Below are 15,192 nucleotides of genomic sequence, written 5' to 3' on the forward strand. Positions count from 1 at the left end.
GGCAGCATTCCCACCAGAGGAGATTGTTGTGTCTAACACCGTTCCACCGAGCATTGGCCTTGAAGGAGAGCAGCTTCCCAGGACTGAAAGATGTTGTTTTGAGAACTGTGGGGGGAGGCTGTTCCAGATGGGTATTGTTACTCTGTATCCTATGCTTGCTCTTCATTGGTAACAATGATCATGTACCATCCTGAGTCTCCTATTCAGGACAGTGGACTATAATGGACCTTTTCTGCAATAAAACTTCCTTTGCCAGACACTGGACTTATTCTTGCTTCTAAAGGGAACCTTGCAGAGAGTGCCTTATCTAGCCACAGTCTGACATTTTGTTACCAATCATGCCTGAGTCGGGCCCAGCGGAATCCAAGGTAGTCCCGGACAGGGATCCTTTGTTTGATCCGTATGCGTCCCCCGACAGTCAAACAGTGCAACCCCAAGAATCGCAGGTGCCAGCCGGGGCTGGTGCTTCGACGCCTACACCGCCTCTCATCGACCTTAGCAGTGAGGGGACAAGGCCGAGGGCTACAGCTCTTCCCTTGCTCTCGCTACCCACCCCGTCGGAGTGGGGAGCCCGACCCCGAGAAACACGGGAGCGCCGGGCCGGAGGGCTACATCCAAGAGTTTCGATGGACGGGCGCCGAAGCCTAGAGACGGTCCCTGAGCTGGACAGCAGCCAACCGTGGCTGTTTTGGAACCGGACGACCGAACGGACGGACGGGAACACATCTCACCGCGGCGCCCTGAGTTGGGATTATTCGGAACTTGCCCCGTGGAAAGAGCCAACGGAAGTTCCTGAGCAAAGTTGGGTGCAAATACAAAGCCGTACCCATGCTGTAGACTCCGGCATCTCGGCCGTGACGGGCCTAGCCAAAGGAATTCTAGCAGCGAGATCGCGAGTCGATCAAGGCGATCCTCCGCCCTGGGGGCCGTTTTCCCCGGTGAGTACAACTGAGGGAGGTTCCGTGATGGGGCAACCGGGTCCTAGCCGAATGCAACAGTTGGAAGCTAGGCTGATCGATATGGAGGAAAGTTTGGCTCATGCCATTCACCTAATCTCGTCAATGGGGGCAGGAGAGAGAATCTCGCCTGAAGAAATGGCGATACAAATTGCCACCCTTCAAAGTGTCATGTCCTATCCAGTGGAGGTCGACCCGCAGCAGCCGCTACCTTCGGGAGAGGAGGAATCCTACCCTGAAGAACCGGGAGAATCGCCCGCGGAACACCCTGGACTAAACGAAACTCCGCCGAGCGGGGATACTCCAGCTGAGGTGCCCGGAGGGACTCCAACGGAACCCCCTAAATTGGACGGGGATCCGTCTCCCGAGGAGACTCCAGCGGAGGAGCCAAGAGAAGGAGAGGGACCAACCCGTCCAACCGAGACGACAGTGATACACCCTCCCGCCTCTCCAACAACAGTTCGGCCGGGTCAGACGGAAGAACTCCCGGCCCCTTCTGAGGAGGAATTACCGCAACGACCGCTAGAAGTGGTTCCTATTCAGCAAACCCCGGGGGAAGATCTACCGGCGCCACAAGACCAGCCTGTGCGTCCCAGAGACACGACACCAAGAGGGGCAAGCCCGCGCGGCCCACCACCCATTAAGCCTTCGCCGCTGCGGCCCCTTCCGCTTCGACCACAACTAACCCCGCCGCTGCAGCCGATACGTTTGCCACTGGAGCAGCCCGTAAGACCACCTCCAAACCAACCGATGGGGCCTACACCACTACGACCCCACCAACCCACCCCTCAGCGGCCGACCATTACTCCGCCGCACCGACCACCTCCACCTCAACCGCTACGGCCAGCACCTCCTGCATTGCCACCAGCCAGACCGAGATTGCAGCCGCCTGCCCGACCCAGACTGCAGCCACCAGCCCAGCCGAGAGCACCACCGCCAGCCCAGCCGAGGCCGTTACCCCCGGCTCAACCGGTGATGCCGCCGCCAGCGCAACCAGCACCGCTAGCACCCCCCATACCTCAAGTGCCATTGATGCTTCCGGCGGACTTCTACCCAGCACCGGCTCCGAGGCAAGACCTCCCAATGGGTTGGGTGAAACTGGAAGCCACTTTTGATGGGGATCCCTCCAAACTGGGCTTTTTTCTAGTGCAAGTCGTGCAATTCTTCAACCGGTGGGGACACCTCTTCGGCAGCGAGGCCAGCCAAATTGAACATCTCGGCTCCCGCTTACAAGGGAAAGCAGCGGACTGGTACGTAGGACTATATAATATCGGGGCCCCAGAACTCGATACTCTCCAGGGGTTGGTAGATGCTATTCGAGCACAATATGAAGACCCCTTAGAGGAAACCCGGGCCCGAACAGAATTGCAGGCCATTAAACAGGGCAGCATGTCAGCGAGAGACTATATCACGAAATTCCGACAATTGGCTGCCAAATGCCCTAGGTGTGAGGAGTCCACCAAAATCATCCTGTTCAAGCAAGGACTAAACCCGAGACTTTTGGACAGAGCCCTCATGCAGGACAATCCCCCTACCTTGTTAGGTTGGATCCAACTTGCATGCGAAGTTGAGAATCGCATCTTGGAAGTCCGTTTGGTTGAACAACAACAACAAACGGGACAAAGAAGACCCTTGACTTTGCAGAAGGGAGGACGGGGAGCTGGGTACGCCACCCGTGGAGCGAGAGATGCTAGATGGCAACAAGGGCTGTGTTTGCAATGCGGACAAGCCGGTCACTTTGCAGCACAATGCCCCTACCGGCCTGTGCAAAGACCTCTGCTTCAATTAAGGCGCCCAACCCTTGCTCCATTTCCTACTCTCCAACGCCCGATTCCCGCACCTCGAGCGAACAGAGGCCGCGGCGCCTCCCAAAGGCCCGCCTCAGAGAGGGGACTAGAAGCGGAAGAAGTTATGGAATACGACCCCGCTTCCCCAAACGCAGAAGTCAATCCAGAGAGCCCCCAGTCGGGAAACGAGATGGATCTGTCGTAAAAGGGCCCAAACGACAGATCCGCCCCAAGCCCGTTCCTGCACCGAACCGGCCACCTGGGTCCATTTTATTCATGCCCGTGACTCTGATCAACCCAGAGAGAAAAATGCACATTCGGGTGCAAGCTCTAATTGACTCGGGCTGCTCAAGAGACATCATAGCCCCTGCTCTAGTTAATGGGCTGGTTTTACCGACTCGGGATTTACAAAATCCAGTAATCTTTGAACAAATGGATGGTACCAACATGAATCCTGTTACAACTGAAACCATCCCGGTGATCACAGGCATGGGACAACATTGGGAGAAGAGGTCCTTTGTCATCAGCTCTACTGCCAAGTACCCGTTAATCCTAGGCAGCAAATGGCTATGTGATCACAACCCCTACATAGACTGGGCACAGGGATGCATTACCTTCAGTCACGCCAACTGTGAAAATCACCGTTGGAATCAAAACTGGGGCGAAGACCCTACTCAGAAAGAAAAGGCCCTCCTTACCCAAGAAGAAGTCAACCAAATACCCGAACCTTACTGGCCTTTTCTAAACGCTTTCTCGGAGGAGGAAGCGGACACTCTACCCCCGCATCGACGAACGGACTGTGCGGTGGAAATCTTACCAGGAGCCTCGCTACCCAAAGGACGACTCTACCCCATGAGTCTCCATGAACGCGAAGAGCTCCGGAAATTCATCGACACCAACCTTCAACGTGGGTTCATCCGCCCAGCCTCTAGCCCCCACGCCGCTCCGGTCCTCTTCGTAAAAAAGAAGGATGGGGGACTCAGACTCTGCACAGATTTCCGGGGACTGAACGCAGTGTCCACCAACAACGCCTATCCTCTACCGCTCATCCGAGACCTTCTCAACGTCGTGGCCCAGGGTAAGATCTTTACGAAATTAGATCTAAAAGATGCCTACTTCCACGTTCGTATCAAGGCAGGGGATGAGTGGAAAACCGCGTTTAATACGCCCCTCGGACAATATGAATACTTAGTTATGCCTTTTGGATTGACGGGAGCCCCGTCTGTATTCATGTCCATGATAAACGAAGTTCTACACGAATTTCTGTACAAAGGGGTGGTGGTGTACCTTGATGATGTTTTAATTTATTCGGACACCGAGGAAGAACATGTTCAAATGGTACAAAAGGTCCTAGCCACCTTGATGAGGAATAAACTGCCCATCAAATTGTCCAAATGTGAATTCCATAAAACAGAACTCACTTACCTTGGGTATTGTATCTCCCAAGAGGGTCTGAAAATGGATCCAGCCAAAATACAGGCGATACAAGATTGGCAAACGCCCACCACCCGCAAAGAACTGCAATCCTTCCTGGGTTTTGCCAACTTTTATAGAGACTTCATAGCAAATTTCGCCCAAATCACGCTCCCCTTAACAGAACTGCTGAAAACCAAAGATAAAGGGGACCAAGCTAAGAAGCCCTCTTCCAAATTACAATGGACCCCCGATTGCCAAACGGCTTTCGACTGCCTAAAAGAGCAATTTGTAACAGAACCCATCCTCTCCCACCCCAACGAACAATCCCCCTTCATAGTACAGGTCGACGCCAGCGATACGGCGATAGGGGGGGTTTTGCTACAGAAGGGGGAGGATGGAAAATTACGTCCTTGTGCGTTCTTGTCTAGAAAATTTTCTGCCGCGGAAAGGAATTGGAATGTGTGGGAGAAGGAGGCCTTTGCAGTAAAAGCAGCCCTTACTAACTGGAGACATTGGCTGGAGGGGGCGCGATACCCTTTTGAGGTCTGGACAGATCATAAAAATTTGGAGGCCCTCCGGAGCCCACGCAGACTGAATGCCAAGCAATTGCGGTGGGCGGAATTCTTTTCAAAATTCAACTTCACTCTAAATTATCTCCCGGGCAAAACTAACTTTTTGGCGGACGTCCTATCGCGCATGCCCCAACATAGGAGCAAACGGGCGGAGACGGTCGACACGGTCTTCTCGCCTAAGCAACTTGGGGGCGTGGTGACTACTCGCAGCCGCGCCAAGCAGCCCCTCCCAGCCAACCAGGAATGGAAATCGAAACTTAAAGCTGAAATAGAGAAGGAGGGGGATAGAGCTCCGCGGAGCAAACTGACCCAATCCCCACAAGGGGATTGGTTGGCCGGGGGCAAGTTGTATGTCCCAGACAGCCTCAGACTGGAAATTTTGCAGCGCTGTCATGATGCTCCCACTGCTGGACATTATGGGTATCTAAAAACTTTGCATCTCGTCCAAAGACAATTCTGGTGGCCGGGCATGCGCAAAGACATTTCCCAATACGTTAGTTCCTGTCCTGTTTGCCTCAGCGCCAAAACCAGGAAAGGGAAGCCTCCGGGTCTCCTGCAACCATTGGAAACGCCAAACAGACCCTGGGACGTAATATCCATGGATTTTATTACTGACCTACCTATCTCAAAAGGACATAATTGCATTTTAGTGGTGGTAGATCTGTTCTCCAAACAAGCACATTTTATCCCCTGTACTGCTATACCCTCCGCGCGAAAGCTAGCGGATCTGTTTTTAAAACACATCGTGAAATTACATTCTTTTCCGTCCAAGGTGATTTCGGATCGCGGCGGACAGTTCGTTGCCAACTTCTGGCGGGAGCTTTTGAAAATGTTGAATATTGAACAAGGCATCAGTTCAAGCCACCACCCACAAACCGACGGACAATCCGAAAAGACTAACCAAATTTTAGAACAATTCCTTCGTTGCTACATTAATTTTCAACAAGATAATTGGGTGGACCTCCTCCCCCTAGCCGAATTCTCCTATAACAACAGTGTACACGCTTCAACGGGAGAGGCTCCATTCAAAATTGTGTACGGGACTCACTTCGATCCCTTCCCGTTAGACGCACCCCCTCTCCATTCCTCTAAACTGCCAGATGTATCTTCATGGTGGGGGGAGGCGGCGCAGCAGTGGACTCTTATTAAGAAACACCTTGAAAAAGCCAAACTGGATTACAAAAAATACGCAGATCGCCATCGTGTGGCCGAATGGGAATTACAACCTGGAGATCATGTGTATATTTCCACAAAAAACCTAAAGCTAGCTCAAACCAGCCGCAAACTCGCTCTAAAATTCCTAGGACCTTTTCCTGTGCGCAAAATAATAAATAAAGTAACTGTTGCTGTAACTTTGCCTAAAAACCTGCGCCATGTGCATGATACGTTCCACGTCAGCCTTCTAAAGAGAGCTCCCACCGACAACAAATGGCACATCAAAGCTCCACCCATTCCAACTTTGATTGACGACCAAATACACTATGAGGTACAACAAATCTTGGACTCTAAGCTCAAGCGAAACCAGCTTTTTTACCTCATTCGCTGGAAGGACTTTAATTCTGGTTACGATGAATGGGTGAACTCTGCACATGTTCATGCTCCTAGATTAACCAAAGCTTTTCATACTCGCTATCCATATAAGCCAGGGGGGGATCTATTTTAAGGGGGGCAGAATGTCAGGTCCAGTATGTATCTAAACTGTACTGACTCCATTTTCTAATGCTTCTAGTGTTTAAGTGCTTTCTCCCCAGGTGCACCAGTTCCCAGGCAGCATTCCCACCAGAGGAGATTGTTGTGTCTAACACCGTTCCACCGAGCATTGGCCTTGAAGGAGAGCAGCTTCCCAGGACTGAAAGATGTTGTTTTGAGAACTGTGGGGGGAGGCTGTTCCAGATGGGTATTGTTACTCTGTATCCTATGCTTGCTCTTCATTGGTAACAATGATCATGTACCATCCTGAGTCTCCTATTCAGGACAGTGGACTATAATGGACCTTTTCTGCAATAAAACTTCCTTTGCCAGACACTGGACTTATTCTTGCTTCTAAAGGGAACCTTGCAGAGAGTGCCTTATCTAGCCACAGTCTGACACACCAGACCTTACTTCATCAGATACATAATAATTTTAAACCAAAATTACAACACAGAGATATCTTAAATCTATCATGTGTATCAGCTTTGCATGTTTATAGCCACACACAAAAAGTAATGTAGGATCAAGCAGGACAGTGTTGATGCGTATTCATTTTTGACAGTGATTCAAGCTAGCTGGGCAACTGAAAATGATACTACCACACTCCTGAAGGACCACTTTCCTTCATAGCATCCTGACATCAGTTAAGTGTTCATGTTAAGTCCAGCTCTTTGAGCAGCTACCTACTGATGGCTGGAGAGACCACAGACAGGGCTTTTTTGGTGATGACACCCTAACTGTGGAATGTTTTTCTCCTGGAAGTGATGGTGATATTCACTTCAGTTTATATACCACCCTTCAGGACAACTTAATGCCACACTCAGAGAGGTTTACAAATTGTGTTATTACTATTCTCATGACAATCACCCTGTGAGGTGGGTGAGGCTGAGAGCTCTGAGATAGCTGTGACTAACCCAAGGCCAGTCAGCTGCCTTCAAGTGAAGGCATGGGGAATCAAACCTGGTTCTCCATATTTGACTCCTTCCACTCTTAACCACTACACCAAACTGGCTCTGGAACGTACTTTGTCTTTTATAAGACCATTTAGTTGAATTTCTTTTTCTTGGCCATTTTCTCATCTGCTTTTACTGCCCCTGTATTTTACCCACAGTTTTTTTTAATGTAACTGCTCTTGTTTTGTTGATTTTATGTTGATTTTATTTGTTCCTTGGGCTGTTCTGGTCTTTCTGTTATCATTTTCTTCTTCTTTTATTAAGCTGTTTTTAAATTGTAGTATGATTTAATGGAGCTGGTAGTTATTGTTCCTTTATTGCTTGCATTGCTTTCTGTCGCAAGCCACTTTGAGTAGCTTTCTGCAGAGGCAGCCAAGATATTATTTAAATATAGAATTGTGCATTGCTGTTGGGAAATGGGACTTGTTCAGGTGGCCATACACACTCATCCCTCACTTCTCCATATAGTTTTGTACCTGGGGCTTTCTCTGTATGGAAAACTTGAAAGCATTTGAACTCACTCATCATCTTAGAAGCTGCTGGATAGCACTTTTCATGACAAATCTTCTGCACGTTTCACATGTAAGATAAGGATTAATGCATAATCCTTTGTGATTATTTTTTTATGAATGTATTTTTATTAAGATTTTCAAAATGTGAGCAGGAAGTCATTCTGTGAATCATCCATTATTAATTTTCCTATGCAAGGATTTAAAGTTATTACATTCTACCCTATTAATCACAATCAAGAAGATGTGACCACAGGCCACACAGTTAAGTATTTCTTCAGTTGTGGCCTGTTCTGGATGATGTACATATTTAAGGTTTAGATGGTGCTTTTCTTTGCCAAATCACTGTGCAAACATGAACTAATTAATCACAATTGTACACAAACCAATAGTCTTAATGGTGACCAACATGCAGCATCTCTAAGGTATTTAAGAACAAATTAGCATTGGATTTGTTTCCACAGTAAGGAGGTTGCTCAGCTCTCTTTTTAAAAAAAGAGGTAAAATTTGTTGGATTTTAGAGAAGGTGGGATGCATTTAATTTAGTTAATCTGTTTATGTTCTATCATTTTGTGAGAATTTATTTATTTAAAGCATTTGTTAGCTGCCTTTCTGCTAAAGGTGCTCAAGGTGGTTTACAATGTAAAAATATAAAAACAACTATTCTTCTCCAATCTGAAATTTACCCCAAAACAAGAGGGTTCATTAAGAAATGGCTCTCATTTCTGGAGCATGTTACCAAAGAGGATATCCTACCCCCAAACCCAGTCTATCTGAAACTTGTATATCTATATAATTTAGCTGTCTTAACAGTATAAGATTAATGAAAGGTTTTGGATTATGAAGGCCTATAGCCATTTACAATAAATTATCTATCTATCTAACAGTATAAGAGATCTAAGATTAATCTCTGTTGTGCGCAATGTTCAGCTGTGGAGTACATACTGACATCATTAGTATAATGTTACTGCTCATGTCTCTCTTATTTTCAGCTTGTTGTGTTAGCTTAAACTTAATGTTTAGTTGACTCTGATAATATGACCTGATATTTGTAATTCATTCTCAGTTATATTGTAACTCATGTGAAATGTCAATATGATGTGTTGTAAATCTTAAAATCAAAAATAAAATTTGGGGGGAAACCCCCAGACCTTACTGTCAAGGATGGTCATATCCTCTAGCTGCCCTGAGTGGGAGGTTCAGAGGAAAACACTCAAAAATGGGAGTGAGTTCTCACTTCCAAGGTAACAGTTCACTGCCACCAGCCTCTGTGATGAAAACTTTAGCTGTGGAACCAAGAGGCATGTTCCCAGCCCTACCAGGTTTTAACCAAGAAGTCAGCCCTGCAGGATAGGACACCTACAGACTAAGTTCTAAAACAATTATTTGGTAGCTGTAGCTAAAAATATTTGGTTAAGATTGAACTTTCAACATCCCAAAAATGCACAGAAGGATATAGTCAAAAGAGTTTATTAACAAAAGTGCAAAAAAGGTACAGACATAGAAATGTGCAGGCAGAAGAGAAAACAATCTTTACTATATAATTGAGTAAGCGTATTTCAGACAACTCACTTTATACCCTGGTGCACCACCAGAGGGCGATGCCATAAAGGGAAGCCTAGGCAAGGCACCATGTCCCTGCAGAAAAAGTGCCATGGTGGGAACCCAGGCCGGGAGCAAGATGGAAGCAGGTGGCAATGCCCGCCTCCTGCCTTCACCCAGCTGGTATTAGGAGTGAGGCAGGTGGCAATGCCCACCACCCAACTTAACAAAGCTGATATTAGGAGCGGAGCAGGTGGCAATGCCCACCCCCCGCCTTAAACCAGTTGGTATTAGGAGTGGAGCAGGTAGCAATGCCCACCCCTGCCTTAACCCAGTTAGTATTAGGGGTGGAGCAGGTGGCAATGCCCGCCCTGGCAGTAACGTAGTTGGTATTAGGAGTGGAGCAGGTGGCAATACCAGCACCTGCTTTAACCCAGCTGGTATTAGGAGCAGAGCAGTTGGCAATGCCCACCTCCCGCCTTAACCCAGTTGGTATTAGGAGGGGAGACGGTAGCAATGCCCACCCACTGCTTTAACCCAGTTGGTATTAGGACCGGAGCAGGTGGCAATGCCCACCCCCTGCATTAACTCAGTTGGTATTAGGAAGGGAGAAGGTGGCAATGCCTGCCCCCTGCTTTAACCCAGTTGGTATTAGGAGCAGAGCAGTTGGTAATGCCCACCCCCACCTTAACCCAGTTGGTATTAGGACTGGAGCAGGTGGCAATGCCCACCCCCGCCTTAATCTAGTTGGTATTAGGAGCAGAGAAGGTGGCAATGCCTGCCCCCACAATAACCCAGTTGGTATTAGGAGCGGAGAAGATGGCAATGCCCACCTCCTGCCTTAACCCAGTTGGTATTAGGACTGGAGCAGGTGGCAATGCCCACCCCCGCCTTAATCTAGTTGGTATTAGGAGCAGAGAAGGTGGCAATGCCTGCCCCCACAATAACCCAGTTGGTATTAGGAGCGGAGAAGATGGCAATGCCCACCTCCTGCCTTAACCCAGTTGGTATTAGGAGCAGAGCAGGTGGCAATGCCCACCCCCAGCTTAACACAGCTGGTATTAAGAGCAGAGCAGGTGGCAATGCCCACCCCCACCTTAATCTAGTTGGTATTAGGAGCAGAGAAGGTGGCAATGCCTGCCCCCACAATAACCCAGTTGGTATTAGGAGCGGAGAAGATGGCAATGCCCACCTCCTGCCTTAACCCAGTTGGTATTAGGAGCGGAGCAGGTGACAATGCCCATCCCCTGCCATCACCTGTTTTGGATCAGGGGTAGAGCAGGTGGCAATGCCCACCTTGTGCCTTCACCTGGCTGGGATCAGGCACAGAGCAGGAAGCAATGCCCTTCTCTTCACCCAGCCAGGATAAGGAGCAGAGCCGGTGGCAATGCTCGCCCTCTTCAACCTACCGGAATAAGCCACTGAGCAGGACGCAATGCCCACCCTGTCTTCACTCTGCTGGAGTCAGGAGCCATGCATGCAGCAATGCCTGCCCCCCCTTCAACCTGCAGGAATCAGGAGCAGAGCAGATGGCAAGGCCCACCACCCATCTTCATCTGTCAGGATCAGGCTTGGAGCAGGCAGCAATGTCCCCCTTTACCTGGCATGTATCATGTATGGAGCCGGTAGCAAAGCCCACCACCCCTTTTTTCCCTTGTGGGAAAAAAAATACAACGGGCTCTAGAAAGGGGAGGGTGGGTGGGCAGGCATTCTCTCCTCCTCTGTCACTGATTCCAGCTGGTGAAGGAGCAGGGTGGGCATTGTCATCTCCTCCACGCCTGATCTGCCTGATCTCAGCCGTGTGAAGGGGTGGTTGGTATAGGACTGGAGCAGGTGGCAATGCCATGCCCTGGCCATGCCCTAACAGCACAGGATGTCAAATCTGTGGGTGAGAAGGTAACTCTTAGGATCAGGAGATCCAAGGTGGAACAGTGGAAAAAAGGAACTGCAATTCAACTAGGCCCCTGCAATGAGCTTGAGCTGTGCCCTGTCCAGGCCCTTCACCTGTATCTAAAAGTCAGGGGCCAAGATGATGGAGTTCTGTTCCACCACAGCCATAGTGTATCCCTCACCCGATACCAATTTGGGACAGTGACCAAACAGGCACTAGCTTAATTACATCTGGTGGACATCAAATGGGCATCCACTCCTTTCAGATCAGGGCAGCCCTCATGGTGGCAGCAATGGACTATCCTGTGATGACCATCCAAACTGTGGCAGTCTTCAGCATACCAGACACATGTGTGCTCCCTGCCAGCGCTCTTTTTTTTTTTTTAATAAAATTTTTATTGGATTAGAATCATTTAATTTCACATTACAATTAATTCCCCCATTTCCCAATTTCTAACCCCCTCCCTTTCCCCCCTTTTTATAGACTTCCAACAGTTTTCCAACCCTTTGTCCCTTTCCCCTTACTCCTTTTTAAATTCATCTATCTAACAAACATATACTTTCCCTTTATTCTAAGCAATAATTCTTTAACTATTTTTGATACTCTATACCCTATCTTTAAGTCCCTTCTTCCATATTAGACAAACAATTTGTCCCATTTTTCATAATTTCAAATATTTCTATGAACCTTAAACCATATAAACCATACATTCATATAAGTCAACCAATTTAACTTATACTCTATATGTTACTTTTTCTACATATCTTATCTTCATTCTGCTTTAATTATATTTAATTATATTATTATTTTTATCCTGCTTTAATTATACATCTATATAACTATCATCAAAAAGTTATCCATCCATTTGACCCATATATATCTTCAGGTATACTTATTCAATTTAGTAGATTATACAATTTTTACCAAAAGTAATATTAGTTAGTCCGTCATTATATTTAGTTATTTTCTATCTATATTCTATATATTATTCTATATATAATAATCTAACAAAGTAACTGCTTAGAAATTCTCATTTGCCTCTCCACCCCCCGGTAAAGTCACCCTCCTCTGCATTTTATTATGTTTCAATAGTTCTCAAACTGCCACAGTTCTCCTCCCACCTCCCATTTCTTCACCAAATATTGTTTCAGCTTCTCCCAATGTGTTGAACTGTCCTGGGTCAAGGTTTCTCAATTTTCTTGTCATTTTGTCCATTTCTGCCATATACAGCAATTTGTAAATCCAATCCTCAATAGTTGGCACTTCTTGTACTTTCCATTTTTGCGCATACAAAAGTCTAGCCGCTGCTGTCATGTAAAATAACAATGTCCTGTGTTGAGCTGGAATGTCCTCCATTCCCAAGTTCAGTAGCAGGACTTCTGGGTTCTTATTAATTTGAAATTGTAAAATCTCACTTATTATTTTTATTATTTCCCCCCAGTACTGCCTAGCTACCTCACACGACCACCACATATGATACAGGGAACCCTCATGTTTTTTACATTTCCAGCATTTGTTAGAAGTGTTCAGATTCCCTAGCGCAATCTTCTTTGGTGTCATGTACCAACGATAAATCATTTTGTAAATGTTCTCTTTAATATTAGTACACGACGTAGTCTTCATTGTATTCTTCCACAAGTATTCCCATGCCTCCATTGTTATTTCTTTGTTGAAATTTATGGCCCACTTCACCATTTGTACTTTAACTATTTCATCTTCAGTATACCATTTCAACAGTACTTGGTATACCTTGGAAATTTCTTTCTTATCCTCTTTTAAAAGTATCTGCTCTAGTTCCGAATTCTCTGTTCTTATGCCTCCCTTTGCACAATCCGAATTGTAGAGATCTCTGATCTGTCTGTACTGAAACCAATCATAGTTTGGTGATAACTCGTCCTGTGCCTTTATTTTAAGTTTAGAAGATTCTATTCGGGTTATCTCCTTATACGTTAAACACTGTTGCTCAGTATCGACAGCTCTCGGATCTATTACCTCGTATGGAACCACCCATAGGGGGGTTCCTTCTTGTAAATAGTCTCTGTACTTCTTCCAAGTTGCATATAGGCTTCTCCGTATGTAATGATGCAAGAACATAGAGTCCGCTTTTACTTTATCATACCATAGGTATGCATGCCATCCAAATATTTTTTTATATCCCTCTAGGGCCAATAATTTCTTATTCTTCAGCATCATCCAGTCTTTCAACCACACTAGGCAGATTGCATCGTAATAAAGTCTTAGATTGGGCAGTTGCATTCCGCCTCTTTCTTTTGCATCTTGTAAAACTTTCATTTTCACTCGAGGCTTCTTGCCTGCCCAAACAAAATCTGATATTTTCCTCTGCCATTTTTCAAACTGCTTAGAGTCTCGAATAATTGGTATTGTCTGTAGCAAAAACATTACTCTTGGTAACACATTCATCTTAACTGCTGCAATCCTTCCCAACCATGACAAATTCAGTCTATTCCATTTAATCAAATCTTGCTCTGAGTCCATAATTTTTCATAGTTATTTTTGAATAGATCTATGTTCTTTGCAGTCAGTTCAGTTCCCAGATATTTCACCTTACTTGTTACTTCACAGTCTGTTATTTCCATTAACAATTGTTGTTTTTGCTTAGTCATATTTTTACATAATATCTTTGACTTCTTTTTGTTAATATAAAACCCTGCCAAATCTCCAAACTCCTTAATCTTCTCTATCACTTTTGGCATGTTCTCCATTGGGTCTTCTACAATTAACATTATATCGTCCGCAAATGCTCTGACCTTATAAGAAAAGTCCTTTATTTTTATTCCACGAATTTCTTCATCTTGTCGTATTTGTATCATCAGAATCTCCAATACCAGAATAAATAACAGCGGAGACAACGGGCAACCTTGTCTTGTTCCTTTACTTATAGTCAGTTTCTTAGTAGCCTCATCATTCACCACAATTGCTGCATTCTGGTCTCTATAGATTTCTTTAATTGCTCTTATGAATCTTTCTCCCATTTGTAGCTTTTCCATAGTGGCAAACATAAAGTCCCAGTTCAGGTTGTCAAACGCTTTTTCAGCATCAACAAAGAAGAAACCAACCTCTTTGTCACAACGCTTATCATAGTATTCAATAGCATTGATCACTGTCCTTAGATTGTCTCTGATTTGTCTGTCTGGCAAAAAGCCTGCTTGTTCCTCCTCAATAACTTCCGAAAGCCATCCCTTCACTCTCTCCGCCAGTATCTTCGCAAAGATTTTATAATCATTATTAAGTAAGGATATAGGTCTATAGTTTTTCACATTAGTCAGATCTTGGCCCTCTTTGGGGATCAATGATATGTTGGCTTCATTCCAGGTGTCTGGAATCCGTTGATCCTTTAAGACTCCATTGATCACCTCTTTTAGGAATGGTGCCAGTTCGTTGGCCATTACCTTATAAAATTTAGCCGTAAGTCCATCTGGCCCTGGCGCCTTTCCCAGATTTGTTGACTGTATTGCCTTTCTTATTTCCTCATCCGTTACTTCATTGTTCAATCTGTCTCTCCAGGCTTCCGAGATTACTGGGAGCTTCATTTTCTCCAAATATGTCGCTATTGATTCTTTGTTCACCTCTTTCTTGTTATACAGTTTAGCATAAAATTTATAGAAGGCTCTACTAATGGCTGTCTGTTCCAAATACGTTTTATTATCTTCACAAATTTTATTTATTGTTTTCTTTTCCTTTCTCTTTTTCAATTGCCATGCCAAATATTTCCCAGGTTTGTTTGCACCTTCAAACGCTTTTTGGTTCGATCTTTTAAGATTCCACTCCAATTCTTTGTTGTTCATTGCTGTCAGCTGTTCTTGAAGTATTTTAATGTCCTGATAAATTTTCTTTTTCCCTGGTCTCTTCTTTA

This window comes from Eublepharis macularius, chromosome 1 (genome assembly GCF_028583425.1).
Source record: "Eublepharis macularius isolate TG4126 chromosome 1, MPM_Emac_v1.0, whole genome shotgun sequence".
Classification (NCBI taxonomy): Eukaryota; Metazoa; Chordata; class Lepidosauria; order Squamata; family Eublepharidae; genus Eublepharis; species Eublepharis macularius.